The 22,500-nt window shown below is 35.0% G+C and overlaps 1 non-coding gene and 2 pseudogenes across 1 annotated transcript; 1 reads left to right on the plus strand and 2 right to left on the minus strand.

Annotated features, from left to right (window-relative positions):
• Positions 1-1,934: 1,934 nt before the first annotated feature.
• On the minus strand, positions 1,935-2,018 carry Trnal-cag (transfer RNA leucine (anticodon CAG)). The gene has a single exon. It is a non-coding gene; the product is annotated as a tRNA-Leu (tRNA).
• A 21-nt stretch (positions 2,019-2,039) lies between these two features.
• On the minus strand, positions 2,040-2,162 carry LOC135098152 (5S ribosomal RNA; annotated as a pseudogene).
• Positions 2,163-10,326: 8,164 nt separating this feature from the next.
• LOC135098143 (cytochrome c oxidase subunit 1-like) lies at positions 10,327-12,086 on the plus strand (annotated as a pseudogene).
• The last annotated feature ends 10,414 nt before the right edge of the window (positions 12,087-22,500 follow it).

A 22,500-nucleotide genomic window follows, 5' to 3' on the forward strand; every position in this document is an offset into this window, starting at 1 on the left:
TAAAGAACTTCCCTTCCCTCTTCCCTCACCAGCAATTTCAAGTAACTCACAACGCTTGAAATATCCATAAAGAGAGAGAGAGAGAGAGAGAGAGAGAGAGAGAGAGAGAGAGAGAGAGAGAGAGAGAGAGAGAGAGAGAGAGAGAGAGAGAGAGAGAGAGAGAGAGAGAGAGAGAGAGAGAGAGAGAGAGAGAGAGAGAGAGAGAGTTGAAAGGGAAATGGATGCATGAGAAACTTCAAATGCACTGCAGGAGTGAATGATAGTGTGTGTGTGTGTGTGTGTGTGTGTGTGTGTGTGTGTGTGTGTGTGTGTGTGTGTGTGTTGCAATTTGTAGAAGGGTTTCCATGTATGTCAATGTGGCTGAGAGAGAAGGTAAGGAATGTGAAGAGGAAGAGGGGGAAGAGGAAGAGGAGGGGGGAGGAGGAGAAGGAGGAAGATATAGTTAAATAGCATACCGCTGACGTAATTAATAGAGGAACAATAGGAAGGAAAGTTACGAGAAAGCACTGTGTAACATTAATGACTTATAGTAGTAGTAGTAGTAGTAGTGAACATAGTAATAATAGTAGATGTACATAAATGGAAAAGAAAGTAATACCATCACCAATAAGCATTACCACTACCATCACCACCACCACCACCACCACCACCAGCATCATTAAGAGGAACACACACAGACAAAATCATCAGGGAATATGAGATCACGTCTTTCCTTCCCCTGAGATGCTTCCTGTCACAAGCTCATTAATCAATCCTGGCGAGGGCGGAAAGGTTGCGTGGCTGTCTCTCGCGTGGAAGGAGGGAGGTGGGTGGATGGCACAGGTGGAGATTGACTTAGTGACATTATTAGTCATTATCACCATCAGGGCGACGAGTGGCGAGCAGGGCGTCTGTGGTCCTTCATCAGAATAAGGACCATAATCTGATCCACTTCTGCGCGGCACGTCCACTACTTTCAAAAGCTCCTGTTGAAGCTGTACGTGTTTTTTAGTGTTTTTTTTTCTTTTTATGGTTCTAGTGAAAGATTAATAAGATTTCTACATTAAGAACATAAGAACATAAGAAATAAGGGAAGCTGCAAGAAGCGACCAGGCTTACACGTGGCAGTCCCTATATGAAATATACTTACCTATTTCCACCTATCATCCCCATCCATAAACCTGTCTAATATTCACTTAAAGATCCTTAATGCCTTAGCACTAACAACATGATTACTGAGTTCGTTCCACTCATCCACCACTCTATTCGAGAACCAGTTTGTTCCTATTTCCTTCCTAAACCTAAATTTTTCAAGCTTGAACACATTATTTCTTGTTCTATCCTGGTTGCTGATCCTAAGAATTTTGTTTACAACCCCTTTGTTATAACCCTTATACCACTTAAAGACTCCTATCAGGTCTCCTCTTAACCTACGTCTCTCTAAAGAATGTAGATTTAACAGCTTCAACCTCGCCTGGTAAGGAATACTCCTCATCCCCTGTATTCTTTTAGTCATCCTCCTCTGTACTGATTCTAATAGACCTATATCTTTCCTGTAATGTGGGGACCAGAACTGTACAGCGTAGTCGAGATGAGGTCTGACCAGCGCCAAATATAACTTTAATATTACTTCCGGCCTTCTACTTTTAACACTCCTAAAAGTGAATCCTAGTACCCTATTTGCCCTGTTTCTGGCCTCTATGCATTGTTTTCCTAGACGGAGTTAAAAGCTAACTATAACTCCTAAATCTTTCTCGTACCCTGTACCTACTAGAGTTTCGTTGTTTAATGTGTACCTACTGTGAAACTGATGCTTATGGCACCCCGCTGGTTACGTCAGTCCAGTTGGATGCTTTTTCATTTATTACTACTCTTTGTTTACGGTTGTCTCGCCACTTTTCTACCCATCTTAGCACGCGGCCTTGACACAAGGCATTTTAGATTTATAAAGGTATTGTCAGGAGTGGGATTTGAACCCACGCCCGGAAGACCGGACTGCGACCTGAACGCAGCGCCTTGGACCGCTCGGCCATCCTGACTGCGGGAGATAAATGTTGGAATGCCAAGAACATCTGGTGTTCCCAGGCGGTCACCCATCCAAGTACTAACCGGACCCAACGTTGCTTAACTTCGCTGATCGGACGAGAAGCGGTGTGGTCGTTTAAAAGGAGGAACAGTCTGGAGATCCTGGCTTTGAAAATAGTCGTGGTGAGAGAACACAGGCCTATTGAGTCACGTTATAAGTCTTGTGTTACTGGCTCGTATTGAAAACATTTCCACTTCTGATCTCAACAACTTCTAACACCCTCTGCTGGAAGTTACTGTAGATTTGAAGGGAGTTTTTAATGAAATAGTACATTATAATGCTTATATATATATATATATATATATATATATATATATATATATATATATATATATATATATATATATATATATATGTATATATATATATATATATATATATATATATATATATATATATATATATATATATATATATATATATATTCTTTTAATGGCGTTTTTTTTATTTGTTAATATGTTAGTGTGGCTAGTGTTGCTGGTTTTGTTGGTGGTGGTGATGACGATGTGGATGATGATGATGATGATGATGATGATGATGATGATGATGATGATGTGCCTATCCCGTGAATTGCTGCTACGTACTATTATTATTATTGTTATTATTACTATTATTATTATTATTATTATTATTATTATTATTATTATTATTATTATTATTATTACTATTATTATCATCATCATAATCACCCTAAACACTACCTTCCCTCCAGTGCACGAAGCCTGGAAATACAACACTCCTCATGGTAACAGAATCAATACTTCGACCTTGACTTGAAAACACTTGAACAAGGGAAGCATCGCTGCGAAGACATGGCGCTCACTCAAGGTCACCAGAGGGATCATGACAAAATACACGATGGAAAAATGCCTTCCACTTATAAAGAACATCCACGCACGCCCTCTCCATACAGGTGATTCTCCAGACGCTATTCATTCAGCCAGTCAGTCACTTCATTAATCTCTCCATTAGTGTTGCAGGCCGGTCAACACAGGGACGTATGGACGAATGACACACACACACACACTCATATACACACAGCCTCACTTTAGATTTCTTTATTCATTTTGTTAAGTTGTCCAATCTATATGTAAATGTTCACTACTGCCTCCGTAATAAGCAGTTTATCGTTGTTATTATTGCTATTTTTACACACACACACACACACCCCACACACACACACACACCACACACACACACAGAGAGAGAGAGAGAGAGAGAGAGAGAGAGAGAGAGAGAGAGAGAGAGAGAGAGAGAGAGAGAGAGAGAGAGAGAGAGAGAGAGAGAGAGAGAGTTTACTACATATTCATGACTTATGTGTCTCTTTGTGTTATCGAAAATCACCCGATAACTGTTGCATATTTGTGTGTATTCGTGTGTGTGTGTGTGTGTGTGTGTGTGTGTGTGTGTGTGTGTGTGTGTGTGTGTGTGTGTGTTCAATAGCTTCATTTGTGGAATCGGTTTTATCGACTCCTGATGTTTGCAACCGAGACACAATAGAGGCGAGGTTCACATGACACACGGCGCCCCTGAGCCCATTGAGCCAGCGAGGAACACCCGCAACAACACACTCCACCAGCTGGGTCTTGAGCTGACGCGCCACGACTCCTCAATTTGCAATGTTTTACTCGGGACGGCCAATCCAACTCACGGCAAACTGTTTCAGATGTGGTTCAGGTCAAGAAATAAGTAAATAAATAAAATAAATAATTAAAAAAAAAGAGGAAAAAAAATCATTGTCAGAACCCGACTAATCATCTCTGTGGTTTCTGAAAATAAGCCTTGTGGGAACTTGGTGTTTAATGATATGCGCATTCTTTTGATTAAATTCTATGAGCTAGGAGGCTGAGAGCGCACACCTCCGTCATCGTCATTTAATAACACGGAATGTGCCAAACATTCTCCGCAGACTTGTGTCACGCGAAAATCTGAGGAACATTCTGGAGGCGCACACGGGTCTAGATCCGCCTGAAAATCTAACCATTATTCCTTGACGATTAATGATATTCCTTTCACTTAAATAGGTTTTAACGAAAATCTGTTTCAGACAGCAAACATATAGACAAATATGGAAACAGACAAGCAAACAGGCAAATACCAGCCTCGGAGTCCCCATTTGGGGAGGGGACCACAAATGTCCCCAGGTCGGACTGCCTTTCTGACGACGACCCTAAGTGTCTTGACACCCCCCTCAAATTTTTTCTTCATTAACTTCTTGAACATTCGCGGTCTAAGATCTAATTTTCAATCTGTAGAACACCACCTCTCCTCTTCTAAACCTAATTTTCTTTTCTTCACACAAACTCAGGTGTCTGAGGCAACTGACAGTAGCCCCTTTTCTGTTCCCTCCTACTTTCTCTATCCTCATTTTCGATCCAAAGCTGGATGCTGCGTTTATGTGCGCAATGACTTAACCTGCTCTCGTGCCCACGCTCTTGAATCTTCCGAGTTTTCCACCATCTGGCTACGACTACAGAGTCACTCTCAAACTAAATTTATCTGTGCTGTATACCTCTAACCTAACTTCTCTGACTATAAGAAATTCTTTGACTACTTAACTTCCAAAGTGGAGCACATTCTGACCCTCTTCCCTTTTGCAGAGATCTCCATTCTTGGAGACTTCAATGTTCACCACCAGCTTTGGCTTTCCTCTCCCTTCACTGACCATCCTGGTGAACTAGCCTACAACTTTTGCTATCCTCCACGACCTATAGCAACTGGTGCAACACCCTACTCATATTCCTGACCGTCTTCGAGATACGCCCAACATTCTTGACCTTTTCCTGACCTCTAATCCTTCTGCTTATGCTGTCACCCTCTCTTCTCCGTTGGGCTCCTCCAATCACAATCTCATATCTTTATCTTGTCCTATCGCTCCAATCCCTCCTCAGGATCCCCTAAGCGAAGGTGCCTCTGGCGTTTTGCCTCTGTTAGTTGGAGGACCTGAGGAGGTATTTTGCTGCGTTTCCTTGGAATGACTACTGCTTCCGTGTCAGAGACCCGTCTTTGTGTGCTGAGCGCATAACAGAGGTGATAGTGTCTGGCATGGAGGCGTACATTCCTCACTCTTTTTTCTCGACCTAAACCTTCCAAACCTTGGTTTAACACAGTCTGTTCTCGTGTTATACATGATAGAAAGGTGGCCCACCAAAGGTATTTAGGCCTTCCATCACCAGAATCTCATGCACTTTATATTTCTGCCCGGAACCATGCTAAGTCTGTTCTCCGACTAGCCAAAAACTCCTTCATTAACAGAAAATGTCAAAACCTTTCAAGATCTAACTCCCCTCGCGACATCTGGCATCTAGCCAAAAATATCTCCAATAACTTTGCTTCTTATTTCCCTTCTCTACTTCAAACAGATGGCACCACTGCTATCACATCTGTTTCTAAAGCTGAACTCTACGCTCAAACCTTTACTAAAAACTCTACCTTGGACGATTCAGGGCTTGTTCCTCCCTCTCCTCCACCCTCTGACTACTTCATGCCACCTATTAAAATTCTTCGCAATGATGTTTTCCATGCCCCTGCTGGCCTAAACCCTCGGAAGGCTTACGGACCTGAGACCGCAGAGATTACTTTTTATTAGAGTGAGAAGAACATAAATATTATATACGAATCTTTAATTATATAAGTTAACTAATATATTTTTTTGATAAATGAATTTAATTAAAATAAATGCATATATATATATATATATATATATATATATATATATATATATATATATATATATATATATATATATATATATATATATATATATATATATATATATATATATATATAATATATATATATATATATATATATATATATATATATATATATATATATATATATATATATATATATATATATATATATATATATATATATATTCATAAATGCTGAGAGAAATACACATTCTCTTCATATAAACTTCAAATGTCACTTTGATATTTTCGTCCTCTTATATTAATTAGTCTTTCCTATGTATCACTTTCTTTCATTTATTTTTTCTTTCGTTTTCTTATTTGTACTACTTTGTTTCTTAAGCATTTTTTATTTGATTTTTAATCTGTTTTTATGTTAATATAGTGCCTGACTTAAAAGGGTAGCTTTGATAGAGCTAATTATGTATTTCTTATACCTATATTATTTATAGCGAATTTACAACCGCTTCTTTAAAGATCAAAACTTTATGTGCGTTATACACTAACAAATGATATTCTCAAAGATAAGCTAACTAAGCTAATGGGCTCATACCACGTAAATGAAAGCTTCAACCTTTCTCTTTTTAATGACCTTTCCAGTTTTCTACCTATTATTTTTCTGTACTTTACTAACAGGTATCTTTTTCATTTATTTCTTCTCCTTCTTGGTTTGGGGCTTGACTCGGGCTGGAACTAAATCTTTTATCATTTATTCGGTTCCATTGGTATTCAGCCCGCACAGGATTCAGCCCACGGAATTCAGCCCACACGGAATTCAGCCCACACGGGATTCAGCCCACGGAATTCAGCCCACACGGGATTCAGCCCACGCGGGATTCTGCCCACGGAATTCAGCCCACACGGAATTAAGCCCACACGGGATTCAGCCCACGGAATTCAGCCCACACGGGATTCAGCCCACGCGGAATTCAGCCCACACGGGATTCAACCCATGGAATTCAGCCCACGCGGGATTCAGCCCACGGAATTCAGCCCACGCGGGGTTCAGTCCACACGGGATTCAGCCCACACGGGATTCAGCCCACTGAATTCAGCCCACACGGGATTCAGCCCACACGGGATTCAGGCCACGGGATTCAGCCCACACGGGATTCAGCCCACACGGGACTTAACTCACGGGCCCACACTGTTGAGTTGAATAGGGGTTTAATTGACATGGAACCCTTAGAAATATGACCATTTCTACTGAACGGATTTTTAGAAAAGAAAAGTAAATAACTTAAAGCAATATTATTCTTTGACTATTCATTATTTTTACAGTAGTTAGTGCTCTATTCGCCGAACCCAGCTTGCACCACGAGGAGGTTGAGCACCATAGCAAGCCTTATATATATATATATATATATATATATATATATATATATATATATATATATATATATATATATATATATATATATATATATATATATATATATATATATATATATATATATATATATATATATATTCTAATAGTTTTTTTTTAGTTTCTTCAGTTTGTAACTTAGTTTTTTTTTTCTGCGGGAGGCTTATTTTTCTGTTTTACTTTTTGTTTTTCCAATTAATTTTTTTCTTTGGAAATTCAGTTTGTAAATATTAGATGTTTTCTGTGAGGCTTCGATTTTTTATTATTATTTTTATGGAGCTTGTGCTTTAAACTAATCACTTATTTTTCCCCTAGTGGGAAGTTTTTTTTATATGATTTTAATCATTTTTTATTTGTATTTGATTTTAGTTGCTAAAGATATGTGCCACTGATCGCAAGTAATGCAACTTGTCATTTACATCATTGTAGCAGTCCACCCTTGCAGCCAGCCTCTCTGATAGAACAATGTATTTGTTTCTTGGTGGAGGGTTGTTTGCCACCTCGTTGTCTGCTAGTGTTTTCAAGTGAAGACTAATATCCTTTTTCAAACCATCCATTAACTTCCAGATGGAAGGATGCTGGGAAAGGAACAGACTGTTCAATCCATTGTGGTAGCCCTCAACAGCATTTGTGGTTCGTGGAATGTTATTCCTTGGAGCTGAAAAATGGTTCCAGACAACTGATGGGTACCTGGGTGGTCCCCTGTCTCTTCCCTGGCCCCTGTCCCTCCCCTGAATATAAGTCAGCTCAAAGTAGGCAATTAACTCTTCTACCCTATCCAGAGGAGGAAAGCTGTCAGCCAAGGTGTTGAAGATGACCAGTATATCTTCCTCAGGCACAAAAGAGAGAGCAACCAAGGATTTCACAGACATGTTGAATTCTACGTTACTCTCGTAGTCCACTTTCAAGCCAAGTTCTGCGACCTTTCGTTGGACTGACTGCCCAAGATGAAAAAGACAACCCTTGATGTCTGCATTGGGGTGTACCTGGCGGAAAGCATTCTGTGCAGCATTCTCGAAGTCCGTCAGAATTGTCTGGGGGTTTGCATCTGGAATTATATTTGCAAGAGCTTCCAGCATTTGCACATAGGTGACCTGCATTTTGTTTGGTAGAAGAAAGTACACACAAGGTGGGAACTTATTACCCACTTTGGCATGTATGGTGTACAGCTGGAAATAGATACTGGGAACAACTGCGAAGGTTCCATCACCAAGCCACACCTCAGCATTCTCTAAGACATGAAGTAAGTTCATGTCTCCCAAAATCAGGATCCTGCTGGGATCTTAAGAACCACTGTCATGCAGGACAATATCTGTGAACCTGGCAGGTATGGCAAAATTCAAGGATTGAGGGTTTGGTTCAACAGGGTTGGTTGCACGCCTTTTGGCCCTCACGCTGTCTTCCAGGGTTGATCTTTTGGGTAGCCTTTGGAGAACATCTTGTGACAAGCCAGTCATGTTTTCTGCCAAAATTGACCTGGTGGAATCTTGCCCAGCTGTCGCAGCAGACCTGATGTGTGACTGCACTTGCCTGACTTCTCCAGTTAGAGGATCCCCAGGGTGTGAATGATTAGGGTTTCCTTGACCATCAAGAACTATCCCCTGTAAGGTTCTTATACTGGCTGGACACTTGAATTTCACATTTTCTCTGCATCTCCAGGTGAGTTCTCCGTTCTTTCCCATTCGGTCTTTCCTCAGGACATACTCAAAGCCCCCAACCCTCTTCACTTGGTTTCCTCTTTCCGTCAAGTATGCCATTTTATCTAGCTTAGGCGAGTGCGTACGTGGGCAGAGCAGAGCAGCAAATGGCACTGATGACAATGCAAGAGCTGTGTTCAGAACAGGGACTTGCGAGGCGCTGTACACGGTGCGAACGTGTCCTGTTCCATTCTACTATTGTACGCTACAGAGGGATCATTTTATTCGTTATCTATCTCTCACTAAACTGGTAAAATAGAGAAGATGTGTGTGTTTTCGCTCGAGTCTGCATGTATATACGAGAGAGAGAGAGAGAGAGAGAGAGAGAGAGAGAGAGAGAGAGAGAGAGAGAGAGAGAGAGAGAGTTCACATTCACACGCACGCACTCACCTAAGTTAGAGATTGTGTGTTTTTGTAGGAGTCTGCATATTAATGTGTGTGTGTGTGTGTGTGTGTGTGCGTGTTTACATTCGCACGCACACACACTCGCCTAAGCTGGAGAAGAAATGTGTGTGTTTCCGTTCGAGTCTGTATATATGCGAGAGAGAGAGAGAGAGAGAGAGAGTGTTCACATTCACACGCACGCACTCTCCTAAGCTAGAGAAGATTATATGTGTTTTTTCGCTCGAGTCTGCATATAAACGTGTGTTGGGTATAACAGAAACACAGAGTGGCTGGATGTGAGTGTAATAGCCGCAGGCGTACAGTGACCTGACGGGCGTCTGACTGACTCGGTGACTCCCCCACTGGCTGTGTCCTTGAGCCTGGCTCGCAGTTGCCAGCTCTCACAAGAAACTAAAACTCCTACAACGTGTGTGTGAGAGAGAGAGAGAGAGAGAGAGTGTGTGTGTGTGTGTGTTCACATTCACACGCACACTCTCCCCTAAGCTAGAGAAGATTATGTGTGTGTTTTCGTTCGAGTGCATATATACGTGATGAGAGAGAGGGTGTGTTCACATTCGCAATTCCGAGGGCTGAATCCCGTGTGGGCTGAATCCTGTGGGCTGCATCCCGCGTGGGCTGAATCCCGCGTGGGCTGAATCCCATGTGGGCTGAATTCCGTGTGGGCTGAATTCCGTGGGCTGAATTCCGTGTGGGCGGAATCCCGTGTGGGCTGAATCCCGTGTGGGCTGAATCCCGCGTGGGCTGAATTCCTTGGGCTGAATCCCGTGTGGACTGAACCCCGCGTGGGCTGAATTCCGTGGGCTGAATCCCGCGTGGGCTGAATTCCATGGGCTGAATCCCGTGTGGGCTGAATTCCACGTCCACCCATTTATTCCTCTCATTGCAACTAAATTATGCCCGTATCTAACTGAAGCTGCAATTAGATATTTTCTAATTCAAGCTCTAGCATCTACTATCTTAATTCTCTCTCTCTCTCTCTCTCTCTCTCTCTCTCTCTCTCTCTCTCTCTCTCTCTCTCTCTCTATATTCGAGTATATATATATACTCGAATGACTTTTCTTATTCTTTAATTAGTATATCTTTACTTTCAAAATTATGAGCAGGTCCGTTACATTTTTGGCTTCCGCAAGTTATTGAAGGATTGTCTTGACCTCAAGCTTTTATTCTCTTAACAATAAAAAAAAATTACTCCTTTGTTTTTAATTCCCTATTTAAGCTACTCTTCTAACTTAGTAACCTTAATTACTTTAGCAGCACATAATTCTTTTTTAATTGGAGCCTTAGGTGGCTTAAATGTTACAAAACTACGTAAACTTATCGCCTTCTCTTCAGTTAACCATATATCTTAATACTTATTGTTATATCAATCAGTGATATAATATGACTCATTTACTTTATCTTCTCCTTTATTTCAGGCTCTGTGAATATTCTACTCTTTATTACTCAGTGTTCATCAATTTCCGTTATAATAATTGAAAACAAAAGGAAGATTGCCCTAAAACTTTTTTTTTTACCAATAAATTTCTTATCTTTAGGTCTTCCTCCTATTTCAGGATTTACACCTAAATGATTTATAATTCAACTACTCTCTTCTAAAATAATAATTTTCTCTCTTTTAATTCTTCTTTTTTTTAAGTCTTATTACTCTTTATTTCTATCTACGTCTCTTTTTCCCAATAATGCCATTATCTTTTCCTTCATTTACCACTTCCCTTAAAATTAAACCATTGCTAACATTTTCTCCTATCTTAATCTTTGTTACTTTCATTAATATGTTTGGAATATGTTTTCCTATTCCATATTTAGCCTAGAATTTTAAGTTATATTAAACTAAAGGTCTTCAAAGCCAAAAAAAAAAAAAAAAAAAATATATATATATATATATATATATATATATATATATATATATATATATATATATATATATATATATATATATATATATATATATATATATATATATATATATATATATATATATATATATATATATATATATATATATATATTTTAAAATCCTAAATTCCAGTGTTTCCACACATCTTTAGATTTGCAATCTAATATTATTTATATTTTACTATAGAACCTAATAAGAAAGTTTTTACCTTGTTTTTCGATATGCAATGTAACGCCTGCACTTCTCAGCCATCTTATTATGCAACGAGGATTCTTTCCTACAAATCATAAAGACATTGGTACACTATTTCATTTTAGGAGCATGGTCTGGTATAGTAGGAACCTCGTTAAGTATAATTATTCGAGCCGAATCAGGTCAGCCAGGCACATTTATCGGCAACGATCAAATTTACAATGTTGTAGTTACCACCCATGCCTTTGTTATAACCTTCTTCATAGTTATACCAATTATAACTGGAGGATTTGGTAACTGACTAGTCCCTCTTATATAAGGAGCCCCTGATATAGCGTTCTCTCGTATAAATAACATAAGATTCTGACTTTTGCCTCCTTCTTTAACTCTTCTTCTAATAAGAGGTATAGTGGAAAGAGGAGCTGGTACAGGTTGAACTGTTTAGTCTCCTTTAGCAGCAGCTATTGCCCATGCAGGAGCATTAGTTGATCTTGGTATTTTTTCTCTTCACCTTGCTGGTGTGTCCTCAATTCTTGGAGCAGTTAGTTTTATAACAACTGTAATTAACATACGATCCTTTGGAATAAGAATAAATCAAATACCTTTGTTTGTATGAACTGTTTTTATTACTGCCATTCTCTTACTTTCATCCTTACCTGTATCAGCAGGAGCAATCACCATGCTTTTAACTAACCGAAATCTTAATACATCTTTCTTTGACCCCGCTGGAGGTGGTGATCCTGTTTTATATCAATATCTATTTTGATTTTTTGGTCACCCTGAAGTTTATATTCTCATTCTACCAGCCTTTGGAGTAATTTCCCATATTGTAAGACAAGAATTGGGGAAAAAAGAATCATTGGGTGCATTAGGTATGATCTGTACTATAATGGCTACTGGAATTTTAAGATTTATCCTCTGAGCTCACCATATATTTACAGTAGGTATAGTCGTTGATACACGAGCTTACTTCACATCAGCCACAACAATTACTGCTGTTCCTACAGGTATTAAATTTTTCAGATGACTTAGAACCCTACTTGGAACACAAATTAACTATAGTCCCTCGATATTATGAGCCTTAGGTTTTATTTCTTTATTTATTTACTGTTGAAGGTTTAACAGGTGTTGTCCTGGTAAATTCATCAATTGATATTATTGTTCATGATACTTATTACGTTGTAGCTCATTATGTTTTATCTATAGGGGCTGTACTCGCTATTTCTGCAGGTATTGAACATTGATTCCACCTTTTTAAAGGTTTACCACTTACCCCTAAATGAATAAGAATCCACTTTACTGTCATATTCATCGGTGTAAATATCACTTTCTTCCCTCAACATTTCATAGCACTTAACGGAATACCTCGAGGTTACTCTGATTACCCGCCGATATTTCATGGAAGAAACCTATGGAAGAAACAATACTTCATGTTGCCTACGCAACAACATCCTATGGAAGAAACAATATTTCATGTTGCCTATGCAACATGAAATATTGTTTCTTCCAAAGGATCTATAGTATATCTTGTTGCTAAATTAATTTTTATAATTATCATTTGAGAAGCTTTAATTTCTAATCGTCCTGTTCTATTCTCCCCTTTCCTTCCTCTTCAGTTGAATGAAACCACACACACCCACCCGCTGATCACTCTTATATAGAAATTCTACTTACTACTAACTTCTAAAATGGCAGAAAGATGCATAGGATAAGCTCCTACTAAGATTTATTTACCTTCTTTTAGAAAATACATTTCTTAATGTCAACATGAACTTTTCTAGGCCTTCAAGACGGAGCTTCCCCTTTAATGGAACAATTCATCTTTATCCATGATCACATTATAGTTGTTCTTATTATAATCATTACCTTTGTGGGATATATCTTAGCATCACTTCTCAGAATCTTATTAATCGATTTATACTAGAACATCAAACTATTGAATTATTTTGATTTTCATTGCTCTCCCTTCTCTGCGACTTTTATACCTTCTTGATGAAGTTAATAATCCTTCCATTTCTCTTAAAACTGTCGGTCATCAATGATATTGAAGTTATGAATACCCTGACTTTCTTAATGTAGAATTTCATTATTATATAACTCCTACTAACGAACTAGACTTTTCTGGATTTCGTCTCTTACATGTAGATAATCGAACTGTTCTTCAAATAAATACACAAATATGTATTGTCATCACCGCAGCGGATGTCATTCACTCTTGAACTGTCCCAGACGCTATTCCTGGTTGACTTAATCAAACTAGATTTATAATATCTCGTCCAGGATTATTTTATGGTCAATGTTCAGAACTTTGTGGTGCTAATCATAGATTTATACCTATTGTGATTGGAAGTGTAAACACAATTTTTTTCTAAATTGAATTTCTTCATGTTCTGACTCACCCGATGACTGAAAGTAAGTGTAGGTCTTTTAAACCTATTATAGTATTGCGCCTACTTCTGCTGACAAGAAATTAGTTCAATAGTTTAATATTAATTTATTATGTTAAAGTTATCTCCTGAGATGTTTCTTAATGCCTCAAATAGCTCCTCTGCTTTGACTTTGTCTTTATTTATTTTCTCTTTATCATTAATTATTTTCATATCCTTAAATTATCTTTTTATACCTTTTGAAAAATTTTATTCTATGATCACTGAGCCTTATTTAATCCCACAGTCTTCTTGAAGATTATAGCTAATTTATTCTCAATTTTCTAACCTTCAAGAATCTTCAACTTTTCATTAAACTGAATTTCCACTTTTGTAGGGCTCCTATTTATTCTTTACCTTTATTGAGCTTCTCCTTCACGATGATCTCTATGCTGAAGTGAAATTATTTTTACTTTACACAAAGAATTTCAAGCCCTTTTAACTTCTTGTTCTTTAGGTTCAATCATATTTTTCATTGCTTTGTTTTTTTTAGTTCTTTATAATATTTTTAAGGTTTATTGCCTTACATTTTTACAAGGTCTAGACACACAGCAATAACCTTAGCACTTTTAAGAAGATATAAGACCACGGCCTTTAACTGATTATATTAGAGTAATAATATTAACTATATGTTTAGTTAAATGACATAACATATTTTTTTTGTTATTAAGACTTGTTGCTATTCTCCTTACCATATATCAAAGGTGACGTGATATTACTGGAGAGGGTACATTCCAAGGACTCCATACCTCTGTAGTAGTAAAAGGCTTACGATGGGGAATAATTCTATTTATTGCCACAGAAGTATTATTCATTTTTTTTTCTCAGCTTTTTTTTTTCATAGTAGATTAGCCCCAACGATTGAAATTGGGATAAATTGACCTCCTTACGGTATTCAATCTTTCAACCCATTTCAAATTTCCTTATTAAACACTACTATTCTTTTGTCTTGAGGAGCTACCGCAACTTGAGCTCATCATACTATTATATAATCTAGTCATAGGCAAGGCATTCAAAGACTAGGCCTTACAATTGTTTTAGGATTTTATTTTTCTCTTCTTCAAGCTTTCAAGTATTTTTGAGGCTCCTTTCACTACTGTTGACTCCGCGTTTGGCTCTACTTTTTTTTTTTTTTTTTTTTGTAGCTACAGGCTTTCATGGTCTTCATGTAATTATTGGAACCTCATTTCTACTTTTTTTTTTTTTATGTCTATATTTTAGTCACTTTTCATGTAATCATCATGTTGGATTCGAAGCAGCCGCATCATACTGACACTTTGCTGAGGTACTTTGATTATTCCTTTACGTCTTTATTTACTGATGAGGAGGCTATTTTTTTTTTTTTTTTTCAATATATAAAGTATATCCAATCAGAAAGTCTAGAACGCCTAGAAAAAATCATTCTTACAATACTTTTTATTTGTTTATTTTTACTAACTTTAATTATTTGTTATATTGTTATAACCTTAGAATCCCAAATAAAAAAAATATTAACCGAAAAAAAATTCTCCTTATGAATGTGGATTTAATCCTAAAGGGTCACCACGATTTTCCTTTTCCCTTCGATTTTTTTGTAAATGCTGTATTTTTTTTTTTTTTTTTTGATGTAGAGATTCAGCATCAATTTTTTTTTTTTTTAACATTGCTGAAGTATTTTCTTGATTGTTTACTAGAGCTCTCTTCTTATTCTTCTCTTAGGCCTTTACTACGAGTGAGTACAGGGAACTTTAGAAGGATCTGATTAATACTTTAAGACCACAGTCAAATTGTATGACATATGAGTTGCATTCATAAAATGTTTTAGTAAACTAGTTTTATTAAATTTTATCTATTAGAAAGCGAAATTATCGCATTTAGTCTTGACCTAAACTTTGGCCTTTAGGCCTCTAATAATTATGATTGAAACCAAAACAGAGGTACGTTACTGTTAATGACAAGATTGAAGTAATTCTTCCAATCAAAATGGAACATTATGACAAAAAGAAAAGCTTCTAACTTTTTTTAAGCCGTTGGATTCCGTTGATGTTCCTATTTTTACAGTGTAAGTAACACGTCACATTTTCATTATAAAGCTGAAATAATTTTTTTCTAAAAATACCATATTATTTATTTATTAATTTTTTTTTTACTTTAAACTCAAAATAAATATTACATCATAAGCGCCACAAGCTAACATTTTTTTTAACCATTTGAATATACTTACAAGACTTTTCGTCTACTTTTGCAGCTTCAACGCAATATTCTTATTGAATTATATAAATTTAAATAATTAAAACTGTAAAAATAATAATTACAATTACAGATACTTTTATAAACACTTTAATTGTTTAACTGTAAATAATTAAAAACATATAAAAATATATGAAAAGAAATAATATAAACCTTGTCCCCCATAAAACTCAAATCAACCTTTATCGGCTACTTTTCCTAAACCTGACCCTGTCTTCAATCTATTTTCCCTTAATTTTAAAGTACTCAGTAAAGGTACAAGCCATATTGATCCTATTATTACAACTGAATTATAGTTATTTTCTCTTTTTAATGTGTAATTTACTCTAGTTAGATTTAGTATATAACCTACTAAACCACCTAAAATCCTTACTGCTAATACTATTATTTTCATTACTGTCCTTAAAGAAATGATCTAATATTCTGGAAACAATCTTCATCTTCATGGCGATCCTCCTAAGATAGCTCCTAATCCTAAAATTCTTACTGAGATAGTTATAAAAAACTCCTCATCCGAAAGATTAGTGATACATCTCAAATTATATTCTCCTGAAAGAGAATAAAGAATTAAACGCAAAGTGTACATTACTGTCAATCCTGTTGCCATCACATATAAGAACAATGCAATAAAATTGACTCATCTTATAAAAGCAACTTCTAAAATTATATCCTTTGAATAAAATCCTGCTATAAAAGGGAATCCGCATTGAGCTAAGTTGGCTACAGTTATGCATGATACTGTCAAAGGCATAAATTTAACTAAATTTCCAAAGGCATAAATTTAACTAAATTTCCCATAAGTCGAATATCCTGATAACCACCCACTCTATGATTTACAACACCAGCACATATAAAAGGTAAAGCTTTAAACAAAGGATGACTCAATAAATGAAAAAAAAAAAGCCAGATCCGTATAACGTAAAGATAATATTCTTAATATAACTCCTACTTGACTTAATGTTGATAAAGCAATCATTTTTTGAGATCATACTCAGAATTTGCTCCTAGTCCCGCTATAAATATTGTCAAACATGAAGTAATCAACAATACACTTTGAACGACAGATCCCTCTGAAGCAGCTCTAAATCGAATTATTAAATAAACCTCAGCGGTCACTAGTGTTGAAGAATGAACTAAAGCTGAGACAGGTGTTGGAGCCGCTACAGCAGCCGCCAGTCACACAGAAAAAGGAATCTGAGCCCTTTTACTTATTGCTGAAATTATAAAAAAGTAAAATAAATAAATAATAACTAAATAAATAAATAATAATAATAATAATAATAATAATAGTCATCTCTCGTCTATATGATACCTATAAAACAAAAAATTTCACCCTCTTAATCTTCTCATTAATCCAGTTCTCAGTAAAATTGCTACATCACCTACACGGTTTAAAAGAATAGTTAATATTCCTGCGTTTGCAGACTTTTCATTCTGATAATAAATTACTAAGGCATGAGACACTAATCCCAATCTATCTCAACCCAATAAAATTCTGATTAAATTAGGTCTTAATACTATAAACCTTATAGAAAGAACGAAAGCCAAAACAAGATATATAAATCAGTTAAATGTCTTATCATCAGCTATGTAACTCTCTCTATAAAAATGAACTTTACCAGAAATTACAAACACAAATCTTATAAATAATAAAGAAATCCAACCTAAAACCAAAGTAATTACACCTAGAAAATTCTCATTTTGTTACATCTATAATAACTCTTTCAGGTTTTGCCAATGCTAAAGTCCCACAAATAGCTGAATAAAACCACTATTCTAATTTCATGTAGAGAAATTTTCCAAATCATTCTTTTAATTATTGAAAAGATTTTTAAGTTATTAATAAAGTTCTATTTATAATCATTTCATTTAAAGGAAATCAATATGAAAATAATCTCAGATACTCTCTAACTTTTCCTGAACAACATGAATATAAAGTTATAAAAACCCCATGCTGTCTCAATCTATATATGTATTAAGTGTAACTAGCACAAAAAAAAAAAGAGAGAGATAGTAGTCTAAGTCCTACAATAGAAATCTTTCTTCAGCTCAAAACTGTTAAAATTAATATAATCTCTGGTGCTACATTTAAGGAAGGTGGTCTGGCCATATTCCTTGCTCTTAGTAAAAATCATCATAGTCCTATTCTAGGTATAAATGCTAATAATCCTTTATTGACTATCAGTCTTCGTCTTCCAGTACGTTCATAAGCTATATTAGCTAAGCAAAGTAAACCAGAGGAACATAAACCATGTCCAACTATCAATATTACACTTCCAGGTAATCCCCATCAACTAAAAATTACAATCCCACATAACACTAACCTTATGTGTACAACAGAAGAATAAGCAATTGAACACTTTATGTCTACTTGTCGTATACGCATTAAACTAATAGAATCTCCTCCTACAATTCCTAAACTGACTCAAAGTCAACAAAATTCTTTATTTACTTCTTGAAACATTACAAGTACTCGAATTAAACCATAACCTCCTAATTTTAGTAAAACTCCTGCTAAAATTAATGAACCTGCAACAGGTGCTTCAACGTGAGCCTTTGGCAACCATAAATGGAATATAAAGATAGGTCATTTAACCAAAAATGCCAAAACAGTTCTTACATACCAAAATCTATATAAATAATCTACTCCTTCTATAGGAAACCTTAAGCTAATAGTTAATCTCCCTGTCATTAAATAATAAACAAAGACACCAATAAAGGTAAAGAAAACGCTTAAGTATAAAAAAAGTATATAGATTCCTGCCTGTACACGCTCAGGTTTATACCCTCAACCTAGAATCAAAATTAATGTTGGAATTAAACAAGCCTCAACTCTAATATAAAATATTAAATAATCTACAGAAGAAAAAATTAATATTAAAAAAATAATAACATAATATTTGTAATAATAAATCTTTCACTAAAATTCCCTATTTTTTTTTATTTTCTGACTAGAAATTAAAATTAATGAAAATTTAAATCCTTTATAGAATTATAATATATCTAATATAATCGAATCCCAATTTAAATCCTATACTAAAAAAAATATGATAACTTATACTAATTAAAAATCTAAAAATAAATAAATATATAAATAAATCCACCTGAACTGTGTTTCATTCATTATTACACTTTATCAATATAATTAAAGGAATTATAAATTTTAGCATTCCAATAAATTAAATCTCTTAAAAACATAATTTCCATGGCTTCGTACTACTAAAATCAATATAGTTAAACCTAAAGACCCCTCAAACGCAGCCAACGTAAAAAAAAAAAAAATAAATAAAAAATAAAAAATAAAGAAAAATAAATTTCCCTCCCCACTAAAGTCAACTGTGTTCTTATAAGCCAAAAAACTCCAAGCATTGGAAACTCAAGACTTAACAAAGAATTTAACATGTGGTTATTGCACGTAATGAACCCTCAAACCCCACAAAAAATGATAACTATAGGAACAAAAATCATTATACCTCTAAAACTTACCATTACTTTTAATAGTTTAACTTAAAACCTTGGTCTTGTAAACCAATAATGAAAATTTTTTTCTTAAAACTTCAGAGAAAAAGAGATTTCTTTATCTTTAATTCCCAAAACTAATATTTTATTTAACTCTTCTTTGATATGACCTTTCTTTTTATTCCCTTCATTTTAGTTTTATCTGTATTATTTACACAGTTAATTCATCCTTTATCTACAGGTTTAACCTTGTTAATTTAAACCATCAAATTTCTCTTTCAGCCGGATTAACAACATACACTTACTGATTCTCATATATTCTCTTCATAATTTTCTTAGGAGGTATACTTGTATTATTCATTTATGTTACATCTTTAGCTTCTAATGAGTCATCCTCATTTTTTTATTCGACCTTCCTTATTTCCACCTTTCTTCTCTTATTTTTTTTTTTCCACTTACTCTTTTCTGAGATCCCTTGCTAACCGAAGCTGTAACCAACTCTCCTTTATCATCTCTCAATATAGAATCATGAAATGTTTTTATTATTAGATGAATTTGTAGTTCTAATTTGATAAATTTCATAATTTATCATCCTTTATCTACTCCTAACCTTAATTGTAGTGGTAAAAATTACTAATTTATTTAAAGGACTCTTACGACTCTCTCCTTACCTCTCTGAAAATATCACCCTTACCTTCAAATATTTCGACTTTTTGAAACTATGGATCATTGCTAGGATTGTGTCTTGTCATCCAAACTGCTGCCGGTTTATTCGTAGCTATACATAACACTGCTCACTTTGATCCAGCATTCTCTAGAGTAGCCCATGTCTGCTGAGACGTACACTGTGGCTGACTTCTCTGAACGATACATGCCAATGGAGCATCATTTTTCTTTATCTGTCTGTATATTCATACTGGACCAGGTATTTATTATGGATCCTATATAATCTTCCATGCTTGAATAGTTGGAGTAGTGATTTTGTTTATAGTTATAGCAACAGCTTTTTTTAGGTTATGTTCTCCCTTGACGGCAGATGTCATTCTGGGGAGCTACTGTTATTAATCATCTTTTTTTTCAGCTTTTCTCTACATTGGTACAGATTTAGAACAATAAATCTGAGGAGAATTTTCAGTAGATAATGCCACACTAACTCGATTTTTCACCTTTCATTTCGTCCTTCCTTTCATTATTGCCGCTATAACTATTATTCATATTTTTTTTCTCCATCAATCAGGTGCTAATAACCCCCTAGGTGTATCAAGACAGTTAGAAAGTACCTTTTCATCCTTATTTTACATTTAAAGACATTGTTGGATTCATTGTTATATTTACACTTTTACTTATTCTGTCCCTTCTTAATCCTTATTTGTTAGATCCTGATAACTTTATTAGAGCTAATCCTCTAGTTACTCCTGCCCATATTCAACCACAATGATATTTCTTGTTCGCATGTGCACTCCGATCTATTCCAAATAAGCTTGGAGGGTAATTTAGAGGGTAATCGCTCTAGTTGCCTCAGTAGCAATCATTATAATTTTACCTTCCACTCATACATCAAATTTTCGCAGATTAACTTTTTACCCTCTAAATCAACTTATATTTTGAATTTTGGTTTCAGTATTGATTCTACTTACTTGAATTGGACCTCGACCCGTTCAAGAACCCTATGTTCTTACAGGCAAAATTTTAACTCTCATTTTTTTTTTTTTATTTTCTTTTATTATCAATCCCCTCCTACTCATAAGATGACATAATTTATTAAAATGATCGTTTATTTGATTTAAAATAGACTTTTGAAAAGTAGCAGAAAAGGAAAAATATTCTTAACGATTGTGTTAACATTATTTTAATTATATTTATAAATCAAATACAAAACATAAAAATTTTACCCATATAAAAAAACAATAAATAACTGATAGAAACTGGAAAAAATCCTTTTCAAGCTAAATACATCAATTTATCGTATCGAAGCCGAGGTAAACTTCCTCGAACTCACACAAAAATGAATGCCAAAAATATAGACTTTAAATAAATATTTTCCTGCAAGGTCTTCTTCCCAAAAACACAATAACGAAAAGAACTCTTATAAAAAGAATTTTTTGAATATTCTGCTATAAAAATTAAAGGAAATCCCCCTCTCCTATATTCCGTGTTGAACCTCGAAACTGACCCTGATTCTCCTTCTGTAAAATCAAAAGGTGTCCGGTTAGTTTCCGCTAAACAAAAAGCAAACCAAATTAATCTCAAAGGTAACGATAAAAATATGAAGCAAATATAACACTGATATTTAACAAATAACTCTTCACAAAAAACACTCCTGCCAAAACACAAATGATTAAAACTAAGTAAATTACAATCTCCACTAATAACACAAAACAATTACATTCAGTTGTTTTACTATTTATAACATGTATTCTCTTTAACTAGATCCTAAATCCAGCACATATTATCTGGTTAATAGTATTTCAATTATACAAAAAATTTTAATTACTTAATCCTTTCGTACTTTTTTTTTTTTAATTCCAAAAGATAGAAACCGCCCTGACTCTCGCCGGTCTGAACTCAAATCATGTAAAAAATTAAAGGTCGCACAGACCTTCTTTTATAGCTGCTTCACTATAAACACATTTTGATTCAACATCAAGGTCGCAAACTTATTTTTTGATAAGGACTCTCTAAGAAAAAAAAAAAAAAAAAAATAAATAAATAAATAAATAAATAAAATAAAATAAAATAAAATAAATAAATAAATAAACAAAATTACGCTGTTATCCCTAAAGTAACTTGATCTTCTAATCCTTAATATAAGGATCACTTACAAACTGTAATCACATATAATTGTCCAATTACAATAGCAGTTATTTTCATTTATACCCTTAGCGCCCCAACCAAATAAACCTTTTAAGTCTATTTTTATTGTTTTTAATTCATCAAACTTATTAAGTTTATAAAGCTTTATAGGGTCTTATCGCCTCTCTAGAAAGTCTTAGCCTTTTCACTTACAAGTTAAATTCAATTTTGATAAAAGAGACAGACTTTTCTTTGTTCAACCATTCCTACAAG

The sequence above is a fragment of the Scylla paramamosain genome, unplaced genomic scaffold (assembly GCF_035594125.1).
Source record: "Scylla paramamosain isolate STU-SP2022 unplaced genomic scaffold, ASM3559412v1 Contig47, whole genome shotgun sequence".
In the NCBI taxonomy this organism is placed as follows: Eukaryota; Metazoa; Arthropoda; class Malacostraca; order Decapoda; family Portunidae; genus Scylla; species Scylla paramamosain.